This window comes from Macrobrachium rosenbergii, chromosome 20, assembly GCF_040412425.1.
Source record: "Macrobrachium rosenbergii isolate ZJJX-2024 chromosome 20, ASM4041242v1, whole genome shotgun sequence".
NCBI classification, from domain to species: Eukaryota; Metazoa; Arthropoda; class Malacostraca; order Decapoda; family Palaemonidae; genus Macrobrachium; species Macrobrachium rosenbergii.
In genome coordinates this window covers 12,851,485-12,875,803 of record NC_089760.1, presented here as the reverse complement: position 1 = coordinate 12,875,803, position 24,319 = coordinate 12,851,485, and the positions used below count along the sequence as shown (strand labels likewise).

The 24,319-nt window shown below is 35.8% G+C and overlaps 1 long non-coding RNA gene across 1 annotated transcript; it reads left to right on the top strand.

Moving 5' to 3' along the window:
* The first annotated feature begins 1,461 nt into the window (after window positions 1-1,461).
* On the top strand, window positions 1,462-18,777 carry LOC136849053 (uncharacterized). Its single transcript, XR_010856220.1, has 4 exons — window positions 1,462-1,568; window positions 8,867-9,069; window positions 9,964-10,293; window positions 14,647-18,777. It is a non-coding gene; the product is annotated as an uncharacterized lncRNA (long non-coding RNA).
* The last annotated feature ends 5,542 nt before the right edge of the window (window positions 18,778-24,319 follow it).

Below are 24,319 nucleotides of genomic sequence, written 5' to 3'. Positions count from 1 at the left end.
TTCGACAAGGAGAGGGAAAGAGATATTAAAAAAATGAACGACTTTCGTAGAGGAAAGGAAGGCGGATAGGAAAAGATAAGGGGGACGTAAAGGAGTCTCAAAACTTGATAGGCCTAATGAGTAACTTCCCATTTGATCAGACATACGAAGATAAAATCTTGGAATTAACCGATAAAAGAGTAACAGTAAGTTTAAGTGACATACTGGGAACTTTGCCCTTGGGGGATTACTGGAGAGCCAGGGGGCTAAAACGTTCAAGTGTCATCCCTTCCAGAGGTGAAAAACATTTTCCATATGAACCATTTTCTCTGGAGGGTGTGGCGCCAGAGGGTTGCAGACTTCTGAATTCTCAGTAAGCCTTTGCAGGTAGGACTGCTGACCCAGTGCCATTTATCCTGGCCCCGGGATAGCACGTCTGTCGGGGGAAATCCAGGACGACGCTTCCAACGGGGACGACATACTGCTAGGGGATGTCTGGAGACCCCTTGTCACCCAGGGTGTATTGTGCCTGGGAGTTGCGGTGTTCATATCGCATTTGCTGTGTCCTTGGGTTGCTCTTGGCTTGCTGCCCACCGATCCTCGCAGCTAAGGGTGTGTGCCAGAAGTCTGCTGGAGTCAGGATGAGTGACTGTAGGCCTGGGGATTTCACCCCTGAGGGCTTGTTATTTGCATGGAGGGCAGAGCGGTCCTGACGCCATCTCTTCTAGGAGGTAAAAGGTATCAAATTCTGTCGTCAAACACAGTTGGAAGGATGTTTTCAGCTTTTGGGGTAGCATAGTCTCTGCTCTCTCTCTCTCTCTCTCTCTCTCTCTCTCTCTCTCTCTCTCTCTCTCTCTCTCTCTCTCTGCTTTTGAATGGAATAATTTTCCTAGCTAAAGATATTAGGTAACATTTTCGCGGGTATCATGCTCCTTAATAAAAATGACATGAGACAGACAGAGAGAGAGAGAGAGAGAGAGAGAGAGAGAGAGAGAGAGAGAGAGAGAGAGAGAGAGATCGCAGGTGAAGGGGGAGTGGATTTCAAATCGCTATTTTGTTTTCATAGACAATTTATATTTTCACGTGTTCGTTTTTTTTGTATTTGTGCACTCGCCGATACAAGTATATGGGCTTCCCTAGAATGGTATTATTATTATTATTATTATTATTATTATTATTATTATTATTATTATTATTATTATTATTATTATTATTATTATTTCAGGAAGCTTTTATTTTGAAATTGTTTTGCTTTGAAGTACAGTCAAAGTTTTAAACAACCCTTCCCCCATTGCCTTGGTTTTAAACTACGAAATCCTTCTTCAAAGAGAGAACATTTTGAACGTTATTTTAATTTCCCCTTCGTTTTATCTTTTGAGAAACCAATGTAGTGACAAATCTATATTATGCATCAATAGAAACTCATGAAAAAATGGAAACCTGTTCTTCTGGAATGCTGGAACTGGAAGAGTAATGGTCTGGAGCTGGAACTTGGATGTTTGAACAGTCTCACAGGGAACGTCGTAGTGATAACTTTGCACGGAAAGGTTTTGTGTCAAAAGGTTTTCCATGGCAGGACCCGGTTTAAGGTAAGACCATTTTGTGTATTTTTCTGTACAGTTTAGCTCTTTAAAACAAAAGCTAATATCTTAAAAGGAGAAATATTTTGTTTATTGTCTGTTCTTAAGCACGGTTAAGACACCGTTATCCCTTCGTGTTAGTTTGTTTATTACAAAATAGACTGAGCACAAGTTTGCCATTTGGGTGAATTTTCTTTAATATTGTTGGATCATGTTAAGATTAGCGAACCCACTCGCAGCAGGGTTCGCTATTCTTTACTAGAAGATTATTTGGTTCTTTATTCTTTACATGGGAATAATCGGGTTCGCTGTTCTGGACATGAACACTTCGGTACCAGACATTTGATCCCCCCAGGGGCTAGCACTAAATAAGGCGAAATACAATTGACTCCCATGGGGTAGTACTAAACACGGCGAAACAGTGCAGATGAATCACTGTTTCGCCGTGTTTAGTACTAGCCCTCATGTGGAATTGGAGTTCGGACCGGAAAGGGTTGGCCATTCTTTACATGAGGATTATTGAGTTCGCTAATCTTGACATGACCCATATTGTTAAATTAGGGCAACTCTTGCCCAAAAATTATTCGAAGTAAACATCCGACTATGTAAAAAGAAAAACGTTGCAACTGCAATGTGGATGTTGAAAGTTGTCTTGGTTTCTGAAATTGTGGCCTTTTTTTTTTTGTTGCTAGCTTAAACTTCTCTGGTATATTTAGGCCCCATCGACACCAGTCCCCTACCATCCACGCTTTTATTCATTAGCATCATAGCCTTCGTTAAGTTTTAAGTTTGCAGTAAGTTTGGTTTCAAATTTGACCATTTCAACCGTGATTTTAAATTTGGTGTATTAAAGTTATCGCAACATTCGTGGGTAAAAAGTAACCTATTAGATCACTCTTCGAGGTTCGAAAAGTGTTGTTCTTTAAGGTTTTGTCAGTCCCTTTTAGTTGAATTAAATGTCCGTCAATTAAACTCTACGGATCTTGATTAGCTGGTGAGCTTGCCTCGTCTTGGTGAGCTTGCCTGTCTTTGGATGGCAGCGCGGGGTTCTTAGTTGTACAAACACTGTTTAGTTAGCTACCTGAACTTTAAGGTTTTTTTTTTTATCCTGACAATGGTTGATGAACTGGTATGAGCCTTTTTTAGGCTTTATGAAATTAAGTCCGGCTTTCGTGAGGTTTCGTCTCGGAAACTAGATTTGACTATGATTTCACTTTGAACAATTAATCACTTTCTCAAGTGTAAATAGTTAAAGATGTCATTGATGAGTCTCGGGTGATTCCTCATGACCTAAAGAAAGTATTGTAGTTAAGAACTTAGGTTTTTAGTGAAGTTAAGCGCGCTAGTTTCCTTTTAGGATTGTTATTCAGTCCTCGTTACTGGCCACTTTTATTGAGCGGTGTTCTCCCATTGACACCCATCTGGTAAGATTACGGGATATAAGTTAACGTATTTGTCCTCAGGCGAGGCCACTTTTACTGAGAGTGAAGTAATTTAACTTTTTGCGAGCTTCCTATGAATTCAAAATGTTTTAATTTTTATGTACCTTCAACCTCAACCACCATCCCCTTTTAGTACACCCTGACGCAAATTCCTGAGATATATGCTAGTATTGCACCAGCCTCGGTTTTTTTTGGCCATTCCCCTTGGTTGGGTTGGGTTAGGTTAGGTTAGATTGGATGAGTACCTCTATGTTGGTAACATATTGAGATTAATTTCAATTAAATTCTATTGTTAGTTTTTAAGATTATGGCTTCCTGCCTTTTCAGGGAAAGGTCTTAGTACTCTGTTACATCTCGGGAAAATGCAACCCGGACTTCGACTTCGCTTTTCATTTGGATTTGACCGAGTGATTTGAAGAAAGGTTACCTTGATAGACAAGGTGGTTTGAAATGACTTGATTAGTAGTGTGCACATGGAAATGCGAGATAACTCCTCCATAAACAAGTGTACTCGAGATTTCCTGGTTTTATCCTGATTTTACCTGTGAAAGGGATAGGTGAACAGTCATATGTATAACTTGATTTCCAAATTTATCAGAAGAGGGCACACCGTGAGGTGGGGATCGAATCCCCGTGACTGGACGTGCCCACCACCTGCTTATTTCACAGGATGTTTGATTTTAGGTTTAGTCCGTAAGGCACAAGGGTATGAAACATTTATTTTGACCTTGACATACACTGTTATCGAATCACAATGCAACCATATTGTTTCATTGATTGACCAGGAATTATTTCATGAAAAATTTGAAAAAAAATTGTAAGTTAGACTCCTTTTATTTCAATTTGATTGCCTTTCTAAATTCTGAAGGACTTGGGCGATGGTCCAATCAAGGGTTGTGCTATGGCTCCAAAATAAGAGTCAAATTATGCTGACATTTTGTGCTTTCATTTCATGATCTCGAGTATCTGAGTGGCATATAAAACTCTATCGGTTATATATTATTTTGGCTAATTTTTGGAAGCCCGTAAATCAGCTTTCTATCAGGTCCTTCCAACAGGCCCAGTTTATCAGCTACAGTTTAGTTTTTGAGAACACTTATTTCATTACCTAATCCTTTTTTGGGTACCTGTTATTTATTCAATTCTTCGTTCTTTAGGCAATATATTGATCAAGACAGGGTACCGTATATTCAATGGGTCCTGCTCCCATCTTCGGTGCTTCTTGTCTTCATTAACCGAAGTTTTCCGGTGCTTTTGTCTGTATTCATATCTTCTGTGGCTAATAGGCTGCACTGTCTATTTTACCCGACAAAAAAAAAACCATGTGTGAATTGAAAATAGGTCAAGTGGACTCTGCAGTGATCTGGTATATTAGCTTGCCAGAGTTCGTCGACGTGTCACGTTATAAGGTTGATATGAGTTGTGCTGAGCTAAGTATCCGTAAATTTACTGTTAACATTAATTTTAGAGTAATTGTTTTCAATTCCCAAATTTCTGCGTTTTTAAATTATAACTAAAACCAGAAATTTTTCGATGATTCCTGTAATATGGAGTACACGCCGGAGAGAATTTCAAGTGAAAGACTGGCTTGTGGTGGAAAGGAAACAACTGTATGAAGTTGGGTAATAGCAATCTTAACTTGTCTCAAATCTTGAAATATTTAAACTCCGTATTTTAGGGTAGTTAGGTTTCCGTAAGAGCACAGTCAATTTGTTGTGCCTGAGTAATACATCTAAATAATCAACGTTTATGAATATTTTTATATGCTTAAATTATTCTTCTTATATCTAAAAGAAAAGATATCACAAGAAATTTGTTTATATCAATAGCTTTTAAATGAAAATGGCTATAAGGGAAAAGTTAATGCATACTAAGTTTGCGCGTCGATTGATATATCACATTTAACCTCTTAAATACAAACACATGCCCTCGCCTACTACAATCGTTTTAGTTTTAGTTTTTTTTTAATGCTGCTATAATTTTAACCTGGCGGCTACGTACCGAGATTTCTTAATATCCATGTTGTATTCTGAAACGCCGTAGAGAGAAAATAAGAAACTAATCACCAGTAGCAATGTACGATACTGAAAAAGCTTAATATCACCAAGAAGTCTTGTCCCGGGAAAAAGAAGTAACGAATTTTGATTGCTTTTAGGAATGTCTAGCAGATGTCACAAAATTCACATTTAAATCATTAGTTTTGACTACAGAAACTCAGGAGGTTAAAACCGAACAAAACATGCAAAGTTCATTTTCTGTCTTCCAAGTCATTTTGTGACTCGGATACAGTAAAAGCAAGTTACACCATAGATCATTAATAATTTAAACCTATAACTGTTCTTTATTGAATAAAGCTGCTATTTTACATAGGCCAAAATTTTCAGTATTTGTCCAGTACTTGCCCAAAACATTTTCAGTTAGGAAATTTCTCTCTCTCTCTCTCTCTCTCTCTCTCTCTCTCTCTCTCTCTCTCTCTCTCTGTGCTTTCCAGCTCAGCCGTTAACGTTAAAGCAGGTTATGAAATATTTATTCGTTGGATGTCAGGCCAGAGGTCTGTCAGGTAACTTTAACGTGACATTTTTTTATTATAATCTATTGGCTAATGTTTTCCTATATCACACGTGCATGAAACAGGGTTTCTCAGCTGAGCCTCGCAAAATGATTAATATCATGTTTAATATCAGGTGAATTCTTGACTGCACCTGTGAGTCACCTAAGGTATTAAGATCTGCAAAATGTAACATATGTAAGCAATGTTATCAGTAGTTATTACTTTGTGAGTAATAACTACTATTTCTGATAGTTGCAATGATTATCCCACGCCTTTGGAATACCGTCGTCTCCAGACTTTTCTTCTTTCTTTATGATAATTCATAGCTTTTTATCTTGGATTTTTGTATTTCTACAAGGATGGGTATTAGCCAGAATCTAGACATCTAGACATGACATCTGCTCTCAACTACTTTTCATTTAACACACAATGCCACTAAGCAAATTTTAACTGTTCTCTTCCCTGACACATCAGCACTGCGGTGGGAATACCCCGAGATTGTAAATAAACGTTCATTACTTAACGTAGGCTTATTTTTTTGTTTCTCTGCCCACTCTACCGAAGGCGCTATGTAGGCCCTGCAAATTCATTTGGCGTATACATATGTTAGTGGACACATTCAAAGAATTATACAAACATTTCATATCAATGGTTCAGTCTTGTAACACAGTAAATAGGAATGTCTCCATTTCTCGCGAGTCTTGATATTTTCGGCCTTCCTAATATCAAGAGGAAACTTATTCTACCATCATGTGGCTATAAAATTGCGAAGACTAAAAGGTGTCTACAAAAACACTGTGAATCAGCAATGCAGGTATTAACTTAGAGAAGAATTCGTTTTAGTTTGTTCTTTGATGGTTATTTCTATAGTTTTTGTCGGAAAGCATTACATCAGGAAGGTTTAACTGCTGTAGTTCGGTACGTCATTCTAAATGCCATAGCAGTTGGGTGTTCTAAAGTCTCAATGGCAGGAAGGCGATCATTGCGTGAGTTCACAGTACGGAAGGTTGGGTGTTGAATGGTACTTCCACTAGGATGTGCTGTTCATGAAAAAACCTGTCCCATTCATGACCTTAATATACTCTTTAAGGCAGACTAAATTTGTCGATCCAATAAGTGATTGCTTTTGCCATGTGATTAATTGGCTTGTGCCACTAGCCGCCAGACTACCAAAATAGGACTTGTCAACTAAATTCTTAACTAAAGAAGGCTCTGAAGTCAGCATTTTGTAAATCGCCAATAGAAGTCTAAAAGTGACACATAACCCAAATGATACCAATCTACCGAAAAAAAGGAATGAAGGAAATTAATAATTGTTTTACGCATATTCATGGTAACTTAAGTTTATATACTCTAATTGTCATAGTGTGCGTTCCCCAACTCTCTCTCTCTCTCTCTCTCTCTCTCTCTCTCTCTCTCTCTCTCTCTCTCTCTCTCTCTCTCTCTCTCTCTCTCTCTCTCTCGCCAAACTGGTCTGAAAAACTTTCTCACCTATATTAAATCAAGATTTTCACCTATTGAATCTTAATACAGTTGTCTGGAGTTGGATTCACTTGTTGCTTTAGTTGTTCGTGGCAAATTCTAAGTGCGGTTTCCAAGCCATTGTTGAGAAACAAGTTATTCAGGTCAGACGTCGTTTAACCTGACACTGTATTTTCAATTAATTTTATGCAGTTGGTCAATAGTTCTGTCACTCAAGTCTAAAGAGTTAACATGATTTATGTTAAGGACTACCCTTATAATTACAGTTTGGTTGTTGCTTTTCAATTAGTCTAGCTAGTACCAAGGCACCATGGATTATTTGATGATTGGTTCGGTGTAAATTACTGGATAAAGTGGAGCTGTGGGCAGTTGGTTATTTCGCCCTTCTCGCCCTTCAAGGTAAAATATTCTCTGGACGGGGAAACACCTGGAGTCTCTAATATGCCCTTCAGTCACATATGTAACAAGAATTTCTGGAGGACCATGCGTGGTCTACGGTACCGCAGAATATAAATGATTATTTAATCGAAGACATATAGTGGGGAGGCAGTTTAAAATCTAGTTTTATTTATTGCAACAAAACCAAAGTAGTATTAGTTGTTTATGCCAAAAAAAGATAATTTTTCGCCATTATCAAAAATCTCAAGCCGGGTTTACCTTCAAAATTGGTCTTGAAGGCTGCGTTTTTACATGTATTGCATTTTCTGTCGCTAAGAAGTAAGGGATCACTTTCTGATCATTCGTAGTTTTTCAAGAATTTACCCAAATCGATTCTCCATATCAAGACCGAAGAGCTCATCGCAAGCTTTGCATCCGAAAACTATTACCTTTGTATGTGCGCATATCTGCTGCTGGAATTTACTATTGTAAATTATTTAAAAGTCATCCGATTGGCCAAAGGCAGTGATTTTTGTAAGTTTCATCTCCAGCTGGTTACTTTTAGCGCCTTTGTTGTCTGTCTAAGGGATTAATCGACTGAAGCTTTGTGAAAACGAGAATACGTTAGCAATAGTTTGATTATCTATCTCGGCCAAGATCTATAGAATAATTCTTCTATACTTTTCATAAAAAGCAAGCAGCCGCTAAGCTGCAGTTCCGGGTGGAATACAGTTGTGCCAAATCGACATTCTTTTGGAATAATGCTACGCTTTCAACGGTACGGTTTCCGTAAGCCGTTATGGGTTTCCTATGTGTTATTTAAATTTACCTTTAGTTTAAACTTTGATACTGGACTTCATTCTTTGATAAAACAACAAAAAAACAATATTTCTTAACCCCACTGCTGTAATTTTGGTGTGGGGAAACATGATGAGATTATTTTCAAGATAATTCTATGGTTATTTTTAAGATACGGCGTCCCGCTTTTTTCATGGACAGGTCTCGGTACTCGGTTACGCCTCGGGAAAAGAGCGCCTGTGGCGGAGTAGGACCGGAGAAAAACAAGGAAAAACTTACTATAAATGCATAATTTTCGTTTTCTTTCCCCTTTAAATAAAATTCAGCGAGTGGTCCCCTCACAAAAGTAGTTATATCGATTTTATGCAAAATTGCTTTAATAACATTTTTTTTTTTTTTTTTGGCTACCACTTGAGCCTTGATTGTCATTTTTTCTTGGTACTACCCTTTAGCACTACCTAAAAGCCTATTCTTCTTAAGTACCACAGCAAGATGATATAAGACAAGCGAAATATATAGAAATGTCAGTGATATTCTTTGTCCATTTCCCCTAATTTGTGTATCTGTTGTAAAAGTTTGGAAGTCAGTAGTTTTACTATTTTCCTGGGTCTTTAGAACATTTGAAGTATTAAGTTGTGCAATTTTCTCTTTCCCAGGTGTGTGCAGCTTCCTTTGCGTTCAAAATCCAATGGATAAAGGATGGCAGCACTTATTTTCAAATGGAAAAAGCTGAAATGGAGAAAATATTCAAATAATCACAGGAACTTGGATGTTAGATGATGAGCAGACGATATCGTATAGAAACAATATATCTGTGACGGATTTTGAAGAACTTACATGGCATCAAGTTAAAAACAAGGTAAAATTTTCAGGAGTTTTTCTTAGAATACTTGAATACTATTGGGTTACGAGGCAGAGAACAACTTTGCACAGATTAAACAAAGTGTGCAATGTAGTGTATGAGAAACTCTTGTGTAAGAGTTTAAATTCATTCCAGCAAGAATGTGTTGACAGATAACACTGCAGATTAACTTTCGAAAGTAAACTGGGAGTAGCTTAACTTTCGATGAAGATAAAGACTGCTGAAGATTATACAGGACTAATATGAACCATATTTGTAATCAGATTCAACTTTACCGTGTCATCCCTGTACAATTCTTGCTCATACAAAGGAATCTTAAATTTAATAGTTTGTAGTGATAAACACCCTTAGATGTTTCTCATCACTTGTTTCATTCTTGTTTACTGTAAGCTACTTCATTTTTCTTGGGTCACAAATGCCCAGTTTATTAAGATAGTAATCTTAAACTTGTTTAATGCTGCACTGTTACTTGGTTTTCATAACATTTGTTTTTGGATTATTTCCTTCCATTTAGGTAACCAATTTTGTTAGGTGGTGAATTTATATATTTTTACAACTGGTTTAACCCGTTAACTGAAATTAACAGACATTATTTTAAACAGTACAGCTGGATGTTCTTGTTAATTGCTATGGAACGCATGCAGTTTAAAGCAACTCATTAATTTAATGCTATAGATAAGTCTTGTGATGTTGCAGATTTTAATTCTTCATGATACTAAATAATACAATGGTGCCCCATGCCAGCTATTTTCCATATAATTTTTTTCATTGCTTGTGTAAATGGTAACTTCTTGTGATTAGTGTAAAATTCTCAGGAAAAAAAATTACTGGAGCTGCATTAAGCAGGCAAAAGTAAATTTTTCTTTATTTCCATTTTAATTTATTTGACAGATTGGAATTCACCTTGGGATGGTATTCAAGATTGAAATTCACCTTGGGATGGTATTCAAGATTGAAATTCACCTTGAGATGATGTTCAAGACTGAAATTCACCTTGGGATGGTATTCGAGATTGAAATTCACCTTGGGATGGTATTCAAGATTGAAATTCACCTTGGGATGGTATTCGAGATTGAAATTCACCTTGGGATGGTATTCAAGATTGAAATTCACCTTGGGATGGTATTCAAGGTTGAAATTCACCTTGGGATGGTATTCAAATGAAAGGGATGCCTTAAGAAGTCGGACACAGGAGCTCCAATGCAAGAAGAGGAGAGAGAAGTATTAATAGTAGAGTTTAACCCATTTACCTGTCCTCTGGTGAGAAAAGGTTAAAGTAATAAGCTTGATTAGCGGGAGGTTAAAAGAATTATCATAATCGTCTTATATTTTCCTTCCTTAGACCGTTTTTCATTACTAAATGATTAGCATTTTAAAGGAATACTGACAATCTTTGACAGGTTAGAATTTGAGTCGTTGTTTATTCGTAAAGGACTTTCTTAGGTTAGATTAAGCCAGGTAAATGATGCCTTAGGATGTGAACGTTTTTCCCAAGCAGTCGTCATTCCGGTATTATCAAGAAATTTTTCCCAGGTTTACTCTAGGCATCTGAAAGGAATTGATATTGAAGTATTGGAGTCTAAGTGTAGTACAGTAAGAAAATTCATAAAGATCGTGGAACAACTGAGGGGAATAATGTTACTCTGTAGCATAGCATTTGGGTATAAAGTAGACTAAGAATTTGAGTTGAAGGTGTACTGGTGTATTGATGAGCTTCTTAGAACTCTAGGTAAAAAGCTATATTTCCATTACAAAATCAGTACAGTAAGAGTTACGCAACTGTTGTCAAAGACCTTATCCAAAATACAATGTCAAATTGTTCATTCTACATGGATTTTTTTTTTACTGGATCATTAGTTTCACTTAATGGATTCAAAACGAAGCTTATACTTTTGACTAATTGTTCTGTGGGTTAATAACTTTAGGACTGACAGATTTACTTGTTTTCAAAATTGGTTCTCCATTGGATGAACTTGAAGTTTCACTTATCTGCTTATTTCTGAAAACTGCAGAAAATAATTTAGAGAAAGTTAAAAGTTTAGATACATGAGTGTTTTATTGGTGTATAACTTAATTTGGAATTTACCTTAGTAACGCTTTAAGGTTAGTCCTCCACTGGATGAACTAAAATACCCTTATGTCATCTGCCTATTTCTAGAGACTTTGATTTTATCAAGGACTACAAAAAGCAGTTTAAGCCAGTTGAAACTGCAGTCAATTTCAGTTATAACTGGGTATTCGTAAAGCAAATGTAAATTACTTTTTTCACCAGGAAACGAGTATGATGTGCATAGTACGGTATTGATGGGTATGTAGTAATTTATCTTTGCTGTGTGCAAATTAGGATAAACCTAAAGGTATTATGGTAAATGAATTTTTTTTTTTTTTTTTTTTTTTTGCAGAATTACAGTAGTGTTTTATATTTTATCTTTTTGGTATCTTTAGTTATCACTAAGAATAGAAAACTTGAAATCAGTGAAGTCTCAATTTTTTTAGCTTTTGATTAACACTATAAAACTGTTTAGAGTAAAAAAAAAAGATGACTAGATTATTTATTCCGACTAGGTGACTGTTCACTATTCACTTTCAAGTGACTCGGCCTTTGAAGTTGTTAAGTTCTTAGTTTATACACAGGTTGGAAAACTACTTAAATCATCAAATTCAGTTATTTCAACTGGAAATCATACGAGCTATTTATCACTTTTAAAAATTATTTTTCAATATATACTTTTTCTGGGGTCAGACATAGCTTTAGATTTATCTTCTACCACAGTTATCTGCAATTACTGAATTTTTTAAGACTTTATATATTTTAAAGTAAATTTTTGCCTCAAGAATACTCTGTACTTAGTTCATTTTATAAACTTTCAGCTAGACATATTAGTTTAAGTTACAATTATGCATTTTTCTGATAAAAACTTAAAATTAACTGGAAACATAATAGCGACAAATTTATGAAAAGTGAACCTCTTTTGTATATTGTGGTAATCTGTTCCATTATGAAGTCAGCTTGATGAAAGTATAAAAGGGACAGTTTAAAAAACTTTTATTTGTAATTAATGATAGACCAAATAACTGGAAAATTAAGATATATTACAACCTCATCAACTGCAATATGGCAACATTAGCATTCTCAAACAACCCCAGACACCATCTTTTTTGTTACATGCAGAGGAAGAATGACTCTCCTTACACTGTTCATGTGTCTGAAGTACTGTAAACAAGTCTACTAGTCCCTCCCCAGCCTTTTTGCAATGCAGCTTCTGCTGCTCTAATCACTGATAATCATTTATCATTCATTTTTCTCCCTAATTTTATTAAGAATGAAATTTTTGTTCACTTTGGCATAACACATCAGCGTCATTGTATTTTTCTGCCTTCATTTATAGTCGGCATTGATTCTACATATGGGTAACATTTGCTACTGTTTTCCCCTCAGTGTATAGTTATGGTGGTGTGCTGAGAGCTAAGAAGTTATCTCATTAACACTACGATAGATTCCATTTTGCAATCTCATATTTGTAGTGTGCACAGTACTTGTTAAACTTCTTTTCTGCTTTGCTTTTCTGTTTTGCTTTATTGATTTTGGGGCTGGGTATTGTTTTTGTATTTTTCAGGCCAGCTATTCTGATCCCACATCATCCCATGACTAGTTTGTTTACCTGTCTTTGTGGTTTCTGCAGCTTTAAGAGTGTAACCTGTTAGCCCTATTCTTGCTTTGCCTGCATTGAATACTTCCGGGTTAATGCCTTGTCTTGGGTTTGTAGACTTAGAGACCAGTTTTTTTTTTTCTGTCGTTGTTATCGAGGACCACCTTTTCCAGGTGATAGATTTGACTGTTTCTGACATATTGCATCTCCCAGCTACCAGTGGCTGCTGACCCTACTGCAACTATCATTATTTCTCTATCCCCCTATTTTGTTATATTTTCCATTCATCTAACACACTTTAACACATTTCCATTTGTTAATTCATCATTTTTCACACCTTCTTGCATGTGTTCCCAGATATTAAGGTCCAAACCTCATTTTTCTAATTCCCAAAACACATTTCTGGGATCAATCCACCCACAGTCGTTTTTGCTAGACAAACAAAAGAGGCTAGCATATTGTCTGCAGAGTCCTACCTATGCCATATTGAAGGTTGTGGATGCCTTAAATAAGAAGCAGCTCTTGCGCATGTATCAAGAGGTGCGATCTATGGTGGCTGCTTTGAGGATTGTGGAAAGTCATGTAGAAATGTAAGGTCGTTGTCAGTTCTTCACCTAACCTTTTTCATGTCTCTGGATCTACAGTACCTTCTTCCATGGTCTTTTCCAGAGGCCCTGCCCAATAGATTTTGTATTGTTAATGAGATAGGTAGTTCGAGTTCCAAGTGCAGTTTATACAACTGACAAATTTTCTGCGGCTTTGCAAGGAACCGCAATTTATCTTCCTCGGAAATGTCGGTAAAGCCCTCAGTAGCTGCCATACTATAGTCATCATGTTAGCAGCTAGTTGTTTAGATGTAGTTAGAATGAATTCAATTTAAATATTGTTCACAGGTCAGTGATAACTTCCAGTCCAGTGCTTTAACACAGATGTCAGTAGCAGAGGAATGTCTGGTTTAACTCACACCCCTAACCCACTTTATTTGCACATATTGAAAGTTAAAGGTAAACGTAGAAGTGAATATGCATACGCCACATTGCTTGATGTTTAGGCTTTGAAGTCCTTACCATGCTTCATAATACAGCACCTTGTCACCTTTGCTGCTGTTCTTTTTATTTGGAGAGAAGGCAGGGGTGATTTAGAATTCTGTCAATCCCTCATATCCCATGGCTGAATCAGAATATTAAGGAATCATTATCCATTTCTTTGATGGCGGTATTTTCTTCAGATACCTGTTAATGCTGTTGTTAGAATGTCACTCTCACCTCTGCTATCCATGCCTGCTGCTATTGCATGGGCCTCGACTATGTTGCTTGCCCCTCTATTGTTTCTCCCAGTGATCAGGCCTAACAGCTTGCTTTTACAGCACACTGCTGGATCCATCAGACACTTAAAAACAACAGAGTGCTTAGGCCTAACAGCTTGCTTTTACAGCACATTACTGGATCCATCAGACACTTGAAAACAACAGTGTGCTTGCATACAACATGTTTATCAAACCAACTCATAAGTCATACACTAATATCCTCCTCTTAGACCCTCATTTCAAGTGATGACAGTACTGTAGTCTGTTCCAACATGGTACATCAAGGCAGCACATGCCTGAATAATCACTCTTCTCCTCTAAGGGGACAGAGACGTATGAATCTTTTAGACTATGAAAGTGAACATATTATGGTTGATGAGTTTTGATGAGTTTGTATGGAAAAAGTAGTTTGTTCCTTTAACTAAACTGTGCGAATGGTTTACTATGTAACTGGTTCACATTTCAACATGTTGCATCTTACTGAGAAACCGCTTAGAATTTTTAGGCTAAATGAACCAGTACTTTCATTGGAAAAGATTTAAGTTTAGTAAACAGTAAATCGGTTAGAACAAATTTCTTCTGAATTTCTGGAGAGTAACACTTTTAACTTTCTTTCAGATTAAGCTTAGTTGCCGGCTTGAATGGAATAATTCTAGTCACAAGACTGGTGTTGATGCACATCGAGAAGAATGTTATCTATAAGAAAGAGGTTTTTTTTCGACACTGGAAGTGGAGCATGAAGGGGATTTTTGTACCCCGGTATTTTGAGATTAAGGATGGTTTCTATTTCTGAAAGTTAAGACATTTTACATTGAGGCTTTAAGTAACTTTTTGTCGAGTTTTCAACAAATTTAATCTTAAAAGGTAATACTGAATTTACTTAATTTTCATTATTTCTTTGAGTCCTTCTGCTCTATTGTTTTTATCAGTGAATCAGTTTTACCAACATGAACATGAGTTTGTCATCCATATTGTTTTTTTTTTAATATTTCATCATTTAAATGTGATTAGATCTTTGCAATAGACAACCTGAAATATTCATTCACTTCTAATAACTTTGGATGCAATTTGTCTTTTGTAATTTTCAGACTTTTTTTTTTTTTTTACTTAGAGCCTCATCCTTAAATCTCACTCTCATCAATGTACAGGTAATGGCATCAATGAAACTTGTATTGAGGTAATTATTATACTTGGTATACAGCTTCTGTTAATACTAGTTTATTAGTACAGTATTACAGGACATTGTATAATTTCAGTTGTAATCCTGTTAGATTCAATTTTTTTATTAACACTTTCGTCCATAAATTTGCCAGCCTGCTAACCACTTCAACGATGACATTATTTTAGCTAACTGGAATAACTGTATTTCAACTAACGCTGTGTTAAAACATTTTCTGCTCAATTTTGAGTTTTTAAATGGTATCCACACAGTGATCTCAGCAGAGCCCTTTTATTCTGAAAATCTTTGTTTGTTGATAACCGAGCACTATGCCTTTATAATATGGTAACTGAAGAACATGGTAATATAACAGGAATATCACGCAGTTCTGATATTCAAACAAGGAGTTTTTGTCACAGTAGATCTTTAGTTTTACGTCTTGAAATGATGTATGTCATTTGTCTGATTCAGGTTCTTAGTCTTTTGAGGTGTTCAAGGTTCACTCTTGTTGAATTTGCTGTGGAAGTGCACTTTTCTGTGTGGGTTTCCTTGAAGCTTTCTTCCTTGTAGTGATTGTGGTTGTCGATCTAAGTCTCCTGTATTGGAATGAATGATTGTGACTGGCTTTTTTTTTTTCTAAAGAGTTTTAGCTCGCTTTTTTTTTTTTATCTTGTAACTCTGCATTTTGTTTTCCCTCCAAGGTACTCCACATTTTACTGTAGAAGGTTTTGCTTTGTTTACGAGTATGTGCACATGAGAAATACAGTTCACAATTACCGTGAGCTGTCATGTTTCCTTCGTAGTCACTGCTATTTAATCACTGAGTTTTGGCTCAGACAACCCAATAAGATTTTTCGCATTGCAGTTTCAAGTCTGTGTGATATCGTTGAATAAGTAGGAGGCTGGCTACGGATGTTTTTTGTTTGGCTGGCTTCTTTATTCTTGTCTTTTGTTATTGGTCTGGTAGGGATGTTTGATCTTTTAGGTTGCCTTAAATGTAAATGGATGCTTTGAAGATTACTGAAGCCCGTTTACGAAAAAAACGTTTCACCAAAGAAATTATTATTTTTAGTGTATTACTTAGCTGTGTTTGTCTTATTTTAGATGAAGGTTTTATCCATATGAATGTCTTTTCAGAGTATAAACATTCATGAACTTTGTGCAATAATCAGCGAGATTTTGTTTTCATGGATGCTTTCGGTATCTTGGTTTAAAGTTTTAATCTCACTCAGGTTCATGACATAAGTAGCTGTTCTTCCTCTGAATTTTAAACTTGATCCCTCTGTCAGCGTCAAGGTTGGTAAGTTTATATTAAACCAGCTTTGTGCCAGCACGGGCCCCTTGCCTACTATTTTCTCTGTTTGTAAACGCACGATAGTAACTCTGGCAGCAGTTTGCAGTCTGATTGGTAATTAACATTCTATTTTTTTAGTTCATATTTATCTCTGTTATCTCTATGCCCTCCAGTCGTTTTCCGATGTAGAAGGAATAAAACCGGAATGAATATGGTGATGTCAACTTCTCATAAGTACTCGACAGTTGTTTGAGAGTTGCTGACTTTGATTTGCTTTTCTTTGTGAGCTTGCAATTTGTTGGCTGAGGCCACAGTAATCAGTAATTCTTTTACACTTAACACTTACTTGAATACCACAATAAATTTTCGAGCGGATTTCGGAGGATTTTTTTTTTTTTTTTTACCGGGACTCTCGGTAGATTCCTCGTTTCTTCATCCCGGTTCTTACAAGCTACTATGACATTTTCAGGAAATTATCTTAAAAATAACTGGAATCTCATCCAAAATTGTTCCACAACTTTATTTGTGTATGCTTAAACTTCTGTTTATTCGAAGTTTTTTTTACTTATTGTTCAACTTTGAATTGATATTTTAGAATATCATCGACTTTTTTTTAACAATCTTTTCATTTTTCTGTCTCATTTGCTTCGACATCAATCCAAATATGAATTTTAGGTATTGTCTGTAACTCATAAATCTCTTCGTTTTTTATGCCAATATGTTTTAAAGTAAAAAATGTTCAATATAAGTATGTTACTACATTGATTATGAAAATTTCATAAACTTCCTGTGAAGGGGTTACTGTGTACTTAAAAATGAAAACAAGTAGCAGGAAATTGCTATGTAGATGAAACGTCCATTGCCAAATGTTCTGTAACTGATGAGAGTGAGATTAATACTAGTTTTAAGATACTTCGTTTTTTGTTAAATACAAAAAGAACTTCTGCGGTTTTGTTTTTCAAGGTATGTAATTTTCGTGTAGCCCTCCAAGGTATGCTATTCTCTTGTAGCCATCTAATTTGCTTCTCACAATATTGATTTGTTTTTAGAAGATAGACCTTACACAAATAGTTCACCTTGCAGTAATATATTCACGAGAATTTGTTTGTTGCTTACTCTTGAGCATATTATAAGCGATGATAGTGTATAATTTTTTATTTGGAATTTTGTATTTGAGATTCTGTGAAGAAGAGTACTGTAATCCCCTGATATATTTTGTTCTTTATAAAAACTAATAGCATGCAATGAATTATGGGTCCCTGTTGGTTATTAAAGAAAGTATCTAATATCTCATCCCTCTTTGAGATACTTTCTGTGACATTGATACTTGAAGATGCTTTTAGAGTACAGATGACTGAAACTCTCTCTCTCTCTCTCTCTCTCTCTCTCTCTCTCTCTCTCTCTCTCTCTCTCTCTCTCTCTCTCTCTCTCTCTCTCTCTTTTCATATTTCCACTTTTTCTCTCCGAAGAAAGTTACTGCAAGATGAATTAGAGTGATGAGTATAGTTCAGGAAAAAAAGACGACCGCAAGGTTATAAGTTAAGTGAGTGAAAGTACTGGGTATAAAATACTAGTGAAAATATCTCACTACTGGTGAAGCATTAGCTTTTTAGAATTAAAGTGGAAGATGACTTTCTTGAAGAATTTGCAAATGTTTGGGGCACAAATGATTACCAAGCGCAAGCTGAATAGTAACACTTGGTATGGAAGTTGACAGACTTGCTTCGGTTAATTGGTACGTGTGTATTAACAGGGACATTTTGAAAACTTCAGGTGACTGTAGCAGCTGGTCACTCCAGAATCGAGCGACGAAGGGTATAATTAGGCTTGGGGATGTTTTATGACCGAAAATAAAACCGAGAATGTGTGCATTTTTTGCTAGTGAAGGATCAAGATCTACAGATTTTGGGGAGGACGAGACTAATCTGAAACATGGAGATAAGTCGAGTGGATGGTGCAGTATATGGTATAAGTTTTTGTGAATGCTTGAAGTGACCGAGACCGAATACAGTTGTATAAATACTGAATGTAATATTTTTTATCTTGCATTTGCTGATGGTTTTCGTCAAATTATTTTAACGTGTGTGTGTGTTTGTGTGTTTGTTTTTGTTTGCAGGGCTACATGAGCATACCTTGAACAATGAAAAGTTAAATGTTGTAAACATGAACTCCAACTGAGTTTTCTTAAGTTATCCATTAAATTAAATTTGCAGAAGTTCTTTTCCCTCTGATGCTGAACTCGCCTTTCAGATCTCCCATTCCCCCTTCCTGGTCCTACCCTCTCCCAAAATGGAAATGTTATAAAAAAATTTTAAAAACGCACCTATTCTGTGTTCATATGCCTGATTCTCCCCTTGCCCCCCCTTCCACTTCTAGCATTAGCATTTGGCATTTTATTCCTAGCCATAAAGGGGCCAAGGGGTCCATGAAATAGATCTTGCTTTTAACAAGAGAGACCACTGTTCATTTAGGCTGTTTATGACTTTCTACTGTACAGAAGTTGTTCATTCTTTCACTAGTGTAATGAGAGCAGTATTCTAATGCGTGAACTTGAGTATATTCCACCAGTCAAAATGTTGAAAGTCTTTTTGGTAAACATGTTGGGAGTTCAGTACACTTGCTTTTCCGGCATTGTTGTCAGAGTAGATTAAGTCTTATCTTGACAATTAAAGCCATAACCAGTAATTGTCATGTCATGCCTTAAGTTGTTCAAAAGCCTCATATATTTTTTAAGTTGTTGTTATTTGCAAAACTATTTATAGAATTTTACTTTTGAAATTCAGTGGCATCTTGAATTGTGGGAGATTGTAATGTCAAATGAATAGGTTTTGGTATAATTTTGTTTTTAGTGGGAATATGTATACGCTCCAATTGTGATGACATCTAATTATCAAATGTCATGCAAAGTGTAATGTCAGTAGTGTTCGCAGAACGTAAAAAGATTGTGATTTAAAATACTATCAAGAATATGTGAATTTTTCTTTGAGTTGATGTGGAATTAGTTAAAACTTAAAACCAGAGGTTACTGAAATTTTTGTGGTGGAGGTTAATGAAAAGTAAAAACGGTAATGAAATTTTAATGTTAAATATTTTTATTTGTTTAAGGATTTTGCTTCTAAAGTTAATGTCCAAAGAAATTTTATAAGAGTTTTTCTGAAGTCTTGCATTTCAGCACTTTCTGTTACACTGAGATCCCTGAGCTTTCTGAAAAGAGGTCCAGCTGGGATCATAAATGTTCATTTTGTCTCTGATTTCCACCATTTATGTCCTTGACATAAAGGAGGGCTAAAGAACTGCCGTAGTCATCTTTAGACGACCTGTGTGATAAGTTTTTGACTATCTTGTCACTGGAATGGTAGCTGTCAGGGTGTGTGTGTGAGCTCGTGTATGAGTGTATGTGTGTTGTAATGGTACTGTACGAGTTGTCCTGGTCTGAGATGAAAATATTCCACCTGCTGTTGTTGGGAATACTTCACTAGTTGTTGACTATGGTGTAGAAGCTGGCCAAGTTTCAGAGTTTTAAGGGTCTGAAGTTGACTTGGTTTGAGGAATAAACCACTTAGTTGGAGGAATAAATGACTTATGATGCGGATGTGAGGGTGTTGAAATTTTCTTGGCGGTAGATTTAATCTTAAAATTTGTCCTGGATTATGGTCTTTTAGAAAATTTTTATAACTTCTACTCGATTAGGTGGATGATGTCTAATATGAGGTTAGCTTTGGTCTTTGGTACATTTAACTTGATTAAATGTACTGGCACGGAATACTGATGTACAGGAATATATCCAATGTTGTAATTTGCATATGAACAGCAACTGCTCTGGAAAATTTGCTATACCTCCAAATGTTAGTCTTGATAAAGAGAATCTTGTGTATTATTTAATCACCTGTAAAGCTGGACAATTTAAAACTCATTGGTGTTTTACAGTAATAAATTATTCCCTGTGTTTATTACTACTTACCAAATCGTGTGATGAGAACTCCCTAAATTTAAACTAAAGGGGGGGGGGCGTTCCTGTAAATATTAGGTATTGCACTTTTAAATTTGCAGTCAATGAATATGATATTCATTTAAAGTTAGTTTAAAATTCTACGCACTTTGATCTGTTTATCGATTACGTCCGAGCATTTTAAGAATTAACTTGTGATTATCAGGGTAGTATTGCCTAGTATGCGTAGTTTCCTTTTCAGGTAAAAGTAATGTTATCAGTAATTTTCTTATTTAAATTGGAAGAGATCAAACTGCTCAGAAAATTCCCAGCAGAGTGAAGATAGTTACTAAAGTAGCCTATGTATGTGAGTGTAACTAAATTTTACCATTGAGAAATGCATACTTTTACAGATACTGTAAATATATGGATATGTGGAATGATGCCCCAGTCGATATAAAGCCACAGATTTTTTTTTTTATAATTGAAATCTTTAAAGAGAGTAACTTCGAAGTGACGAGCTGTTGGCATACGTCAAGCCTTTGGTATCAACTTGGCAACTTAATCTTAGAAATAAATTCAAAGCGAACTTAATAAGCCTTTGTAAAAACCTTGTGCTCAAAAAGCGCTCTTGGTTCGGTCATCTATCATTTATAAGCCACGAAACTAATTTTCAATTTGAAGTTTATTAAACAGTAGTAATGATGATTAAAATACTGAAAGATGACAGTTGCGTTTGAATAAGCATATTAAATGTGAGAAGGGTTTAGTTGATCAAAGTATTTTTAAAAGACATTTTATGGTTAAGGCTGCGTCCACACGATCGAGCATTGTTCGGCGAACTTTGTCCGGTGTGACGTCAGAAGCGGGCAAAGTTCTGACTTTGCCCGCTGTTTCTCCTCTTCTGACGTCACATCGGACAAAGTTCGTCGAACAAAAATCGATCGTGTGGACGCAGCCTAAAAAACTAGAATAATTTTATCTTGCTCATACTTCCACAGTTGCAAAATTAGCAAGGCACCTCTGTTAAGCTGTATCTCCACGAGTTTCCTTATTCTTTTTCGAGAGGTTGCCCATCTAAAGTAAATTTTAATTAACATAACAATAGATCTTTCCATTTAAATGTTAACTTTCAGAATCCATGATGTTATAGGTGTACGATATTAGTTATCTGGCAAATGGTTAATCCTTGTACATCAGTAAAATAGTAATAAAAAGTCCGGTCGAGTGGAATGTTTTCTAATGGAAACTTTATATTTTGAAGCGTTTCTTGTTGACCAGTCGTAGGTGCTGATTGTATTGTTTCTTCGCCAAGTTTCAGGTTGCAGTCGTAACCTATGTCGTAAAAGAGAGGTGTGGTGGATTTTTCTTTAGTTTTTTTCTTTATTTTAATTTTCTTCTTTGTCAGGCGTAGCTTGAGGGGAGAAATTATTTCCGTTATTAATGAGAACCATTAGATATTTTTAGTCTCCTAATTCATGGCCTGTATATTTCACATACTTTTGTCACGAAGAAAGACAGAGATTGGGAAGGATTTTGCCTGCTCAGCCACGTAGCTCTCGATGAAGTTGTATTTTTGAAAAGGATAATCCAAAATTCATGATTAATAACCAAGGGCAATTAGTTGGCTTCACGGCATGCCTATTTAAATAACTTTTTGTCAGCATCAGCATTTTCAAAGTTGTTCAATGGTTAAATTTAATGAAATGTTCGATAAATACAGATTTTTGAAAATCGTTCAACGGCTAAGTTTTTATAAAATTCTTGAGATGCAGAAAATAAAAAAAATTTCAGTGGATAATATTTTTAGGCAAAACGTTAACATGGTTTTTATAAAAAAAAAAAAATTCAAGAATTATTTTTTTCTGAAATATTCCATAATCGTAAACTTAAAGAAATAATCCGGGGTTAAATTTTTTATAAAATACTGAGTAAGTATGGATTTTAACAAATTTTGTAGAGTTAAATTGTTATGAAATACACCCTGAGCACGAAATAGAAAATATTCTGGGATTATATTAAGAAATATTCCGTGAGCAAGGCTTTTATTTTTGAATTCCTGAAGAGTTACTAAAGAGTTTCTCCTGAAAAAGGAATCCCTTTGGTTCATCTCAAGGGCTCTGTGTGTAATTTGTGCTATTCCCGAGCTGCCTTGTAAGAATAGTTCACTAGTCATAATATCACGGGAGAAATTAACAGTGGAAAGGGTTTTCTGGTGCCTTGTCTTTCTTTTCAGTAATTTGTATCCTTTCGTTTTCAAGTTTTAAATTCAATGATGTGAACAATAATCAACCCAAAAGTAGGAACTACTTGTTCCGTGCTTTTGTAAACAAGATCTAAAATTATGAATAAAAATGCCAAGTTTCCTTTCTTAATAGCAGTATATTGAACATGGTCGTTACGGTGAAATATAATAAAGTATTCATTAGACTGAAACTGTAATTTAAAGATATTTTCCAGATTTCAGTTACTAAGTTTTCGATGCAATTTTTACCCGACTTCAAAGGGAACTTATTTACGAAGTTGAGAGATATTCGTGCTACCGTTAATGCTATGTATAATCGCGATTTAAAAGACCAAGGTCTTAGGAATAGCCCTTTAAACCTTTCAGTGAATACAGAAAAAGTTAATCGGATAACCTTTTCAAGCATAGTGTTTCTCTCTCTCTCTCTCTCTCCAATGAGATTTTTTCAAGTTATGCTCAAGGTAGCCTTATCAAAGAGTCCGCAGAGAATGAAACAAAGAGATTCCATGAATAATTCAAAACCTCTGTAGCGTGCCAGTAATTTTGTTAAACTGAATGTCAATTTAACATGCGTGTATATAAGTTACAAAAGGGTGTCTTTTATTTCATATTCTAGACCACAATCTAATTTCGTCTAATACTGCTTGTTTTGTAATTTAACGTTCATCTTGTAGGCCATTTTGCTTGGTTAGTAAGAGCAAGCGCTGCTGATTTATTGCCAATAAGGAGATCAATTATATAAGCAATCCCGTTTTACCAGAGGTTTTCATTTTGTCTTTGTCATCGGTGTGTTTCGGAGAAATCGTTGTAGCAGGGATGTTGTATTGCTTTATGTGGTGTATTTCGGAGAAATCGTTGTAGCAGGGGTGTCATATTGTTTTTGTGATGTATTTCGGAGAAAAGGATTCTAGCAGGGGTGTTGTATCGCTTTGTGATGTATTTCGGAGAAATGGTTGTAGCAGTGGTGTTGTACTATATGTAGCCTAATGTTCACGTTAAGCTCGCCTCTCCACGTTGCATTTCCTTGGGTGGTTATTCGAAAATTTATCACACAGATGAAGCTAAAGTGATTTGGTGGTCCGCGTGTAAGGCGAATGTGCACTTCTGGCCGATCTGACTATCTGCTGGGAGAAGAAGCCAAGGGTAGTCAGGGCAGTATCCTTGCACGTCTCTTCTCTTTTACCCGACTCAATCATGTACACGAAATGGGACGAAGCCCAGAGGCCTCTTGGCCAGTTGTGGGTTCTGTCTGCTTTTGAGAGGGCTTCAGGTGTCGTGAGTAATGGATCGTGCTGAAATTGCATATGGGACTGCAGATAACTCCACCCCCTTTCTTAGTTTACCTATTAACGATTTTTCAGGCTCTTTCATTTATGCATTTCGTCACATATAACTGTACAATTTCTTAAACTTAGGCTTTTTTAATTGTCACAATCTAGAATAAAATTAATCAGTGACCTCTTAAAATATAATAAAGTAATCAATAATACTAATTTAAATGTTATTCCAATTTAAATGTTATTCCATAAGCCTTTAAAAATGATCACACTATTCTTGGTGTATTTAATTTACCATCAATGTGTTGTTGTTGTATAAAAGTTTTTAATAAAATATTTATAAAAAAAAAGGACAATGAAAGCATACAAGGGCCTGGTAACTTTGCTT